The sequence below is a fragment of the Budorcas taxicolor genome, chromosome 14 (genome assembly GCF_023091745.1).
Source record: "Budorcas taxicolor isolate Tak-1 chromosome 14, Takin1.1, whole genome shotgun sequence".
Classification (NCBI taxonomy): Eukaryota; Metazoa; Chordata; class Mammalia; order Artiodactyla; family Bovidae; genus Budorcas; species Budorcas taxicolor.
Window position 1 is genome coordinate 54,975,112 of NC_068923.1, and position 10,813 is coordinate 54,985,924.

Genomic DNA, 10,813 nt, shown 5'->3' on the forward strand with positions numbered 1-10,813 from the left:
CCATTTCCTCCTCCAGGGGATCTCTCTGACCCAGGAATTAAACCTGGGTCTCCTATATCTCCTGGATTGGCAGGAAGATTCTTTACCACTGAACCACCGGGGGAAGCCCAGAAAGACAAGCTTAGCTATTATAATTGGCACAGACAGATACTCATTCTATAAATATTTATACTCTGACAGTCAAAGTGTGTAACTGAGAAGAGAAAAGCCCGGTCCAGATAATGAACTGAATAAACTAGGAAGACATAAACGTAAGCAAGGCAGTTTCTTTATTGCATTATGTTTTATTTACTTTTAGATACCATACATCAATAAAGCCACAGGTGTCCATCTCCCACTAGGCTGTCACTGGAGAGTTTATCTTTCTAGCTCTTCAATTTCTACAATAAAATTATTCAAATGATAAACTCATTTCACTTTTATTAACTAGAAAGTAATTTAATATGGATAATTTGAATAATTCTTTCTGAAATATATCTTTTATGACAGATCTGTTGCTTGGAGTGTTAGGGTCTGATAAATGACAATCTAAACTATTACTCATTTCAAAATGGTCAAAGGCAAGCTTGAGCTCTATCAAACTGAAACCTTCCTTACTTTAATAATTCCCCCATTAAGAACCAAACATAATCATGCCAATTCCAGAGGCAGAATATATGAACAGACCAATCTGTTTAAAATAGTACTCCTGCTGGGAAAACACAAGAAGATTAGGGGGGGAAAAAATCTCTACTGGAAGAAAAGGCAAATAGCAAAAATAATGAGCTTTAAAGTTAGAGACAGAGAAAAACTCTCTCCAAAGATAATATAGACAACTATGTATGTACAGCTTTGGTGGAAAAGAATTCAGAATAATCTCTCAAGAAAAATAATAATTACACAATTGTTGTTAATGGTAATAAAAAAAACTTTTAAAAATAAAATCTTGAAACATATATTTACTGTTATGGATGGCATGTTGTATTTCAGTATTTTTTCTTTGTTATGAGTGCTATTAAAGCAATGTGATCAAAAATTGTTATTGTTGCTCAGATACTCAATCACATGACCAACAAGTCACTGACTCATCGTGACCCCATGGACTGCCGGATGACAGGATTCCCTGTTCTTCACCATCTCCCAGAGTTTGCTCAAACTCCTGTCCGCTGAATTGGTGATACCATCCAAGCATCCAAATCTCTGTCAAGCCCCTGTCCTCTGGCCCTCAATATTTCCCAACATCAGGATCTTTACCAATGAGTTGGCTTTTCACATGAGGTGGCCCAAGTATTGCAGCTTCAGCTTTAGTATCAGTCCTTCCAATGAATATTCAGGGTTGATTTTCTTTAGGATTGACTGATTTGATCTTCTTACTGTCCAACGGACTCTCAAGAGTCTTCCCAGCTCCATAGTTTGAAAGCATCAGTTCTCTGGTCTTCAGCCTTCTTTATGGTCCAGCTCTCACATCCATACATGACTACCGGAAAGACCATAGATTTGAATATATGGACTTTGTCAGCAAAGTGATGTCTTTGCTTCTTAACTCACAGTCTAGATTTGTCATGGTTGTCCATCCAAGAAGCAATCGTCTTCTGATTTCAAGGCTGCAGTCACCATGTGCAGAAATTTTAGAGCCCAAGAGGATATCTGTCACTGCTTCCACCATTTCCCCTTCTATTTGCCATGAAGTGATGGGACAGGATGCCTTGATCTTAGTGTTTTTAATGTTGAGTTTTAAGCTGACTTTCTCACTCTCCTCCTTCACCTTGAAGAAGCTCTCTCTTTAGTTCCTCTTCACTTGCTGCCATTAGAGTGGTATTATCTGCATATCTGAGGTAGTTGTTGACATTCTCCTGGCCATCTTGATTCCAGCTTGTAGCTCATCCAGCCTGGTGTTTTGCATAATGTTCTCTGCAAAGAAGTTAAATAAACAGGGTGACAATAAACAACTTTGTCATACCCCTTTCTCCTTAATAAACTTTTATTCCAATTTTCTGCTCAAATGAAAATCTCTATAACAACAGTGACAGCACTGTTACTGCTACAAAATGTTTTAATATCATGATATTAACATGATATGTTTTTGTGTTATTAAGTTCAGTTCAGTTCAGTCACTCAGTCATGTCCGACTCTTTGTGACCCCATGGACTGCAGCATGCCCGCCCTCCCTGTCCATCACCAACTCCCTGAGTTTACTCAAACTCATGTCCATTGAGTCACTGATGCCATCCAACCATCTCATCCTCTGTCGTCCCCTTCTCCCTCTTTCAATCTTTCCCATCATCAGGGTCTTTTCTAGTGAGTCAGTTCTTCACATCAGGTGGCCAAAGTATTGAAGTTTCAGCTTCAGCATCAGTCCTTCCAATGAATGTTCAGGACTGATTTCCTTTAGGATGGACTGGTTGGATCTCCTTGCAGTCCAAAGGACTCTCAAGAGTCTTCTCCAACACCGCAGTTCAAAAGCGTCAATTCTTCAGTGCTCAGCTTTCTTCACAGTCCAACTCTCACATCCATACATGACCACTGGAAAAACCATAGCTTTGACTAGACGGATCTTTGTTAGCAAAGTAATGTCTCTGCTTTTTAATAAACTATCTGGGTTTGTCATAGATTTTCTTCCAAGGAGTAAGTGTCTTTTAATTTCACATCTGCAGTCACCATCTGCAGTGATTTTGAAACCCCCAAAAATAAAGTCTGTCACTGTTTCCACTGTTTCCCCATCTATTTGCCATGAAGTAATGGGACCAGATGCCGTGATCTTAGTTTTTTGAATGTTGAGTTTTAAGCCAATTTTTTCACTCTCCTCTTTCACTTTCATCAAGAGGCTCTTTAGTTCTTTGCTTTCTGCCATAAGGGTGGTATCATCTGCAGGTTTTGTGTTATTATCTTAACACAAAAGATACTTTGTATTATTATCATGCAAGTGCTATCTCCTGGAGGAGGAAATGGCAATCCACTTGCCTGGAGAATCTCATGGACAGAGATGCCTGGTGGGCCACAGTCCATGGGGTCACAAAGCGTTTTACTTGACCTAGTGCATACATACACACATGCATACAGTAGAAATTTTTAATACCAATATTGGAGATGTAGATATAATTATTTTTCTTTTACAAACAGAAGAGTGAGGCATATGTATTTCAAGATACATGTGAATGGCCCACAGCTAGCAGGTGGTAAAAAGAAAATTCTAACTGATGTTGGAAAAGTTCAAATATCAAGTCAAATGAAGTTCTGTAAATGAAGACTTGTAAAGCTGTGCTTTACAAAGATTTTAGAAACCAAGATTCTGCTTTAACATACCTGGGCAGTGTCTTTTATCCTCAGATTCTAAGACAATGCCTCTATTCCAGGGAGCAAGATAGAGGAAAAATCAAAATGACACATTTTATCTCATTGATGAGAAAGTAATCACTATTACAGGTTGAATTGGGTTCCTCAAAATTCATATGTTGTCCTAATTCTTGGTACCTCAGAATATGACTTCATTTCAAAATAGAGCTATTCATCATTGCTTATCAGCCTTTTGTCTAAGATCAAGTATAGCATGGCTTCCCTCATAGCTCAGTTGGTAAAGAATCTGCCTGCAATGTAGGAGATCCCAATTGGATTCTTGGGCCAGTAAGATCCACCAGAGAAGGGAGAGGCTACCCACTCCAGTATTCTTGGGCTTCCCTTGTGGCCCAGCTGGTAAAGAATCTGCCTGCAGTATGGGAGACCTGGGTTCACTCCCTGGGTTGAGACGAACCCCTGGAGAAGGGAAAGGCTATCCACTTCAGTATTCTGGCCTGGAGAATGCCATGGACTAGACAGTCCATGGGGTTGCAAAGAGTCAGACACGATTGAGTGAGTTTCACTTAACTATTCATCATCTACTCAATGGACATGAATTTGAGCAGACTCCAGGAAACCTGGTGTACTGCAGTCCATGGGGTCACAAAAGAGTTGGACATGATTTAGCGAATGAACAACAAATGCTAATTTTAGAGTTTTGTAACAAGGGTGAAACAACGTGCAAGTATTAAACTGCAGTACAAATTCTGTTAGTTATAGATTTGATTTATATCCAAGCAGCTGTCTGTGTGCATTAATGGCACTTTGGAATTTTTGGTTTTAGATGATGAAATGAAGCACACGTCTGTGTTTATGGGTAAAAAATAAAATAAAATAAAACTAGAGCTATTGAAGATATAATCAGTAAAGAGGAGGTCACATTGGAGTAGGGTAGACCCCTGATCCAATGATTGGTGTCTCTTTTTTCTCTTTTTAAAATCTATTTATTTGTCAGCATTTGGTCTTGTGGCATGTGAGATCTTTGTTTTCGTTCATGGGGCTTAATTGCCCGTGGCATGTGAGATCTTAGTTTCGTAGCCAGGGATCAAACCCACGTCCCCTGCATTCCAAGATGAATACTTAGCCACTAGACCACCAGAGAAGTCTTGTGATTAGTGTCTTTATAAAAACCATGCAATGTACAGAGCCAGGCTTGAATACAGGGAGGACACTGCATGAAGACTGGAGCTAAGCTGCATGAACCAAGGAACTATCAGATGCTAAGAGAGATGCCTGGGACAGACCTTTCCTAGCAACTTCAATAGGGGGATGGCCCCCGCTGACACCTTCCTCTTTGACCTCTAGCCTTTAGAACTCTGAGAAAATACATTTCTGTTGCTCAAGCAACAGAACTTTGTAGTATTTTGTTAAGGTAGCCTTAGCAAATCAAACAGTAACTCTTAAGGTAGTCTAGTAAAGTTTAGGATTTTTGGCTTTATGTGTAGCTAAAATTTTGAAAAAGAAAAAAATGATTACTGTAGAACAGGTAGTCTCTGACAAACTATGGCATACTTTGAGAAGCAGTCTCAATACTCAGCATTTCATTGGATCTGTCACTATTAATTGTGAAAGGTATGTTGTTACATTATATATTGAAATACCTAGAAATAAATAATGCTAGCAATTTAATTATGATAGGTCATCCTTACTTCAGAGATATTAAATGTGAAAAAAAAAAGAAATGGGCATCTTAGAATCAATGAAATACAGTAAATATTCTATAGACAATTTAGTTATAACAGTAAACACAGAAAAGAAATTATTTACCTGTGTTATAATTCAATAATTTACACCATAGCATATAAACATGACTTGTCTTATTACAAGATTTTAAAAGTATATATGATAATCAGATAACAAAGGATATAAAAATGTCAATATGGATATTTATATGGATATAAATATATACAAATAATACTGTTCTTTAGTTAACTTTGTTCAAAATGCTTTCACTAGATTAGTGAAATGCAGTATCAGTGGTATCATATATTCCCTTTATTTTTTTTTCTTTTTGCTCTGTACTCTTGTCTTTAATTTATTTTTTTTATTTTTTTTAATTTATTTTATTGAAGGATAGTTGATTGACAATATTGTGTTAATTTCTACTGTACAGCAAAGTGACTCAGTTATACATATATATACATTGTTTTTCATATTCTTTTTCATTATGGTTTATCACAACATATATTCCCTTTAAATAAAAGTAATATTTGGTGTCAGTTATGCTTATTCTTATAGAAGGCAGGAGAAGGGGGCGACAGAGGACGAGATGGTTGGATGGCATCGTAGACTCAATAGACATGAGTCTGAGCAAGTTCCCGGAGATGGTGAAGGACAGGAAAGCCTGGTGTGCTGCAGTCTGTGGGGTCTCACAGAGTCAGAACAACTAAGCTACTGAACCACCACCACAACAAATGCTTATTCTGCAAAAGAAAGATAATTTGGAGTGGTGGTTTCATAAAAGAAATTTAATGCCCCTTTCTCTAGCAAATAAAAAATAATGGCACAGCTTCAGTTGGGAAAAATAATAAGAGGACCTAATAAATGAGATGAAAACTGTAAAATTACCAAATGTAGTAATAATTTACTTCTTTTAAAAAGTTTGCTTTTATTTTCCTTTTCTCTATGAAACTCAGTCCCATTTACTTGAATTATTCTTCTCATTATGTATTGGCTAAACTTCTTCAGAAGCAACTGGGATTTTTCATTTTAGTCCCAAAGGAAAGTTTTAATTGCATGTTGTCATGACAAGTTGAATTAGTAAGACATATATTACTAGATAATTCCACAACTCTCTAATTTTAGAGGGTCTTATCAAGAAAGCCACTTTCTTTAGATGTAACTGAGAACTAAAAAATGCAAAGCATCTGTTTCACAATTAGCAAGGAACAATGTAAGGATGAGTTCACTTGCTCAACCAGGGGTAGAGAAGGAAGCCAGAGTCTCCCACTGTGCAATCTTTGATGATTTTACATTTACGAACCCATAACTGAGCTTGATTCAGCAACTGACCTGTGAAACAGCACTGATTATTAATATTAACTACTACTACAGTATTTAGAATGTCCCCATAGTATTACAGAACACAATAAAAACAATTTGAGATTGAATTACATCAATGGACAGCTAAAACATTAGTAAAGCTATTAGCTAACACAAAGAAAAAAATGTTTAGATTCTAAAGAAGTCATTTGCAAGCCAAGGAGCTGGGCTTCTCATCAGTCTTGCTGGGGCAAACACGTTAAGGGGGAGGTTGTGTCAAGTTGTGACAATCATTTTAATAAAGGGAGGGGGTGGGGAACAGCTAAATGTGTTTAGCAAAATGAGGTGTTAATTCATTTTAATAATTTAAATGAATTTAAATATTTATAAATCAGAAAGAAGATAGATAAAAACAGGGACACTGGAAGTGTAGAACAGCTTAACGGCTCTAGACAACATGAGATTCATCAGCAGCAGAATTTCATTTCACACAAGAGATTGAAATCATAAAGTTATTATCAAAGTTTTTGTCCTTGTGCCTTCAAGGAGTCAAGAAAAGTAAGAAAGAAATTATCTTCTCCAGTTTTTTAATAAGCAACTACAGTTTTAAAAATACCAACGAAAAACAAATGCAGCAAAAGTTCTTTTGGCACCTGGCCTATCAGAGAACCTCTTCTACTTTCTGAGTAGCTCAGTCTTAGCTCCCATTTTCTTTAAAGATAATCTAAAATGCTAACCGTTTTGTGTGTTCTTTGCTGATCTCCACGAGCAAATACACTCTACCTAAATTAGTGGCTCCCAACCTTTTTGGCACTAAGGATTGGTTTTGTGGAAGACAATTTTTCCACAAACTGGGTGGGAGGGGTGGTTTGGGGGTGATTCAAGCACATTACATTTGCTGTGCACTTTGTTTCTATTATTATTACATCAGCTCCATCTCAGATCATCAGGCATCAAATCCTGGCAGTTGAAGACCCTGCTAAATGGTACTTTTCCAATTGTACTTCGTCTCAGAGATCACTTAAATGCTTGACTTAACCTATATTCTGGGCTTCCCCAGTGACTCAGTGAAGAATCTGCCAGCAAAGCGGGAGACTCAGGTTCAATCCCTGCTTTGGGAAGATTCCCTGGAGAAGGGAATGACATCCCACTCCTGTGTTCTTGCCTTGAGAATTCCATGGAGAAAAGAGCCTGGTGGGATACAATCCATGGGGTCCCAAGGAGGCAGACATGACTGAGCAACTAACACATTAAGGGGGTAGCATATTTTTCTACGAAGGGCCAGTGTTTTAGGCTTCACTGGCCATTTGGTCTCTTTCACAGATGCTCAGCTCTGCCATTTTACCGTAAAAGCAACCACAAACAATACACAAATGAAGGAACCTGGATGTGTTCCGATAAAACTTTTTATTTATGGACATTGAAATCAAATTTCATATAATTTCACAAGTCACACAGTATTATCCTTCTTTTGATTTTATTCTCAACCATTTAAAAATGTAAAAATGCTTCTTCACTCACCATCCATGCAAAAACAAGTGGCAGGCCAGATTTGGTCCACAAACTATGTTTGTTTGGACATTGTGTTCTGGACTACGGGTTCTGTAAGATGAGGCATCTCCTAACCTTGTCGATATCATCCCTGCAGTACTTAATAAGTGCTTCTGTGAGTATTTGTCAAAGTGAACACTGGCATCATAGAGACAAGAAGCAGTGAATACGAACAAAACGTAAAGTTCACCCTTCTGCCTTCCTCCTGACTTCCTCATCGGAATATCTTTAAGGGAATCCTCTATTATTTTCTTTCATACTTTTCTGTTCTTTTCAACTAAGTAGTTACCAACATAGTTAATTATGGATTTATTTGTGGGTTTTCATGTCTATTGCTTCATTGATTTTGATCAATGACATGATAAAGTATCATAAATGTAATGACTTTGAAAGCAATACATATTTTCATCTGCTTCCACAAGTCATTAGTCAGATGGACTTGGTTGGGTCTCTGCTTAGAGAATGTCACAAGGCTAAAATCGAGGTGTCTACAGGACTCTATTCCTTTACAAAAACTCGAGAGAGTCTACACGGCAGAATCTGCTTAGAAGCAGACTTTTTTCCTATGAAGGGCAAATGTTTTAGGCTTCCCTGGTCATTTAGTCTCATGTTGGCTGAGTTGAGTTCCATGCAGCTATAGGACTGAAGTCTCCATTTCTTTGATGACTGTTGGCTTATTCTCAGCACCTAAATTCTCCTGCATTCCTTGATTCATATTCCCTATGCCTTTAAAGCCAGTAACTGTGGATCAAAGTCTTCTACATGCTTCATCTCTCCTTCCTTTTCTTCAGCTCCTCATCTCCCTCCAACTTCAACCAAGAAAGGGTCTCTGGCTTTTATTTATTTATTTTTTCCTTGATGACTGATCTGTTTTATTAATAACAATGTTAGATGCAGCTTGTTTGTACCTCGAATATTACACATTAAAGTGCAACAGGCTCTCAAGTCTTGCATTTCTTATGAAGTGGAAGGTAGTTTCCACCCTCACGTAGGGCAGCAACACCACGATGTCCACCCTTGTGCTCCAGTGTGTGTAACAGGATGACAAGAATACGACAGCCAGATGCTCCAAGAGGATGGCCCAGGGCTGTGGCTCCTCCCTCAGTGTTGACCTTCTCTGGATTTAAACCAAGTTCTTTAGCTTTTGCAACAGACAGGGCTGCAAAGGCTTCACTGATTTCAAATACATCAACATCCTCCAGTGACCACCCTGCTTTTGCAACAGCTTGCTTTATTGCTGGAACTGGTCCTATTCCCATAACGAAAGGCTCCACATCTGCTCGCCTGTGCTAAGGGTGTGAGCCCACAGTTGCCAGTTTCAGACTTCATAAGAACCACTGCTGCAGCACCATCTTTCATTCCTGAAGCATTAGCCGGTGTGACTGTTCCCGTTCCATCCATAAGGAAGCAAGGCTTTAGCTTAGACGCGGCTTCCATGTTGCTCCCATGGTGAGGAAACTCATCTGTTTTAACCTCAGTAAGACCTTTTTTACTGGTGGCTCGGTAAAGAGTCTGCCTGCAATGCGGGAGACCCGGGTTCGATCCCTGGGTCGGGAAGATCCCCTGGAGAAGGAAATGGCAACCCACTCCAGTCTTCTTGCCTGGAAAATCCCATGGATGGAGACTGGTAGGCTACAGTCCATGGGGTTGCAAACAGTCGGAGAAGACTGAGCGACTTCACCTCAAGAACATTTTTTAGAAGATACAAAAATGGGTACGATCTCTTTGTCAAAACGGCCGGCCTTCTGTGCATTCTCCGCCCTGTTTGGGGACAGCACTGCAACCCTGGCCTGGTCTTCTCTACTCACTTGCCATTGTTTGGCCTCATTTTCGGCTGTAATGCCCATATGATAGTTGTGGAATGCGTCAGTGAGCCCACCACAGAGTATGCTGTCGGTCAGTGGGTTTTCCCCAATCTTGACTCCCGCCCTCAAGTGAGCCAAATGAGGAGCCTTGCTTATATTTTCCATGCCTCCTGCAACAATGCTGGAGTCTCCTATCCTTATCGACTGGGCTGCGAGACACACGGCTTTCAGACCTGACCTACGGATCATTTGGCAGCTGCACGCTGGAAGAGAGTAGGGGATTCCTGCACCCACACTGGCCTGTCGAACAGGGTTCTGCCCACAGCCTACTGCCATAATGTGTCCAAATAGGACTTCCCTGGTGACTCAGATGGTAAAGCGTCTGTCTACAATGTGGGAGACCCGGGTTCGACCCCCGGGTCGGGAAGATCCCCTGGAGACGGGAATGGCAATTCACTCCAGTACTCTTGCCTGGAGAATCCCATGGACTCCTCTGTCCATGGGGTCGCAAAGAGTCGGACACGACTGAGTGACTTTACTTACTTACTTACTATGACCTCCGAGACCTCTTCGGGAGCCACAGCGCCCTTTTCAGGACCTCTCTGATGACAGTTGAGCCCAGGTCATGGACAGAAATGGTGGATAGGGTACCATCGAAAGAGCCTATGGTGCGCGCTGCGGAGACAAGGACCACTGGGTCCGAGTCTGCACTCATCCTGCCGCACTACCGCCTCTCTAGCAGCTACTGTAGGCCCCAGGGCAGCCGGCTTAGTGCTGGCTTTTTTTTTTTCTTTTTTTTTTTTTTAACTTTACAACACTGTATTGGTTTTGCCATACATTGACATGAATCCACCACAGGTGTACATAAGTTCCCAACCCTGAACCCCCCTCCCACCACCCTCCCCATATCATCTCTCTGGGTCATCCCAGTGCACCAGCCCCAAGCATCTTGTATCCTCTATCAAACCTAGACTAGCAATTCGTTTCTTACATGATAGTATGTGCTGGCTTTTAAAGTTTCATGTAATTAAATGTTCTTACCCATATAGTCTAGGGTACTATCTCCATGTCAAGATCAGTAACTTTAACTACATCTGCAAAGTTCCTTGGCCATGTAATACAGCACTGTTATAGGTTTCAGGGGTGAGTACACAGACATCTTT

The 10,813-nt window shown here is 39.9% G+C and overlaps 1 pseudogene; it reads right to left on the reverse strand.

Annotated features, from left to right (window-relative positions):
- Nucleotides 1-8,786: 8,786 nt before the first annotated feature.
- On the reverse strand, nt 8,787-10,365 carry LOC128059190 (acetyl-CoA acetyltransferase, cytosolic-like; annotated as a pseudogene).
- Nucleotides 10,366-10,813: the final 448 nt, after the last annotated feature.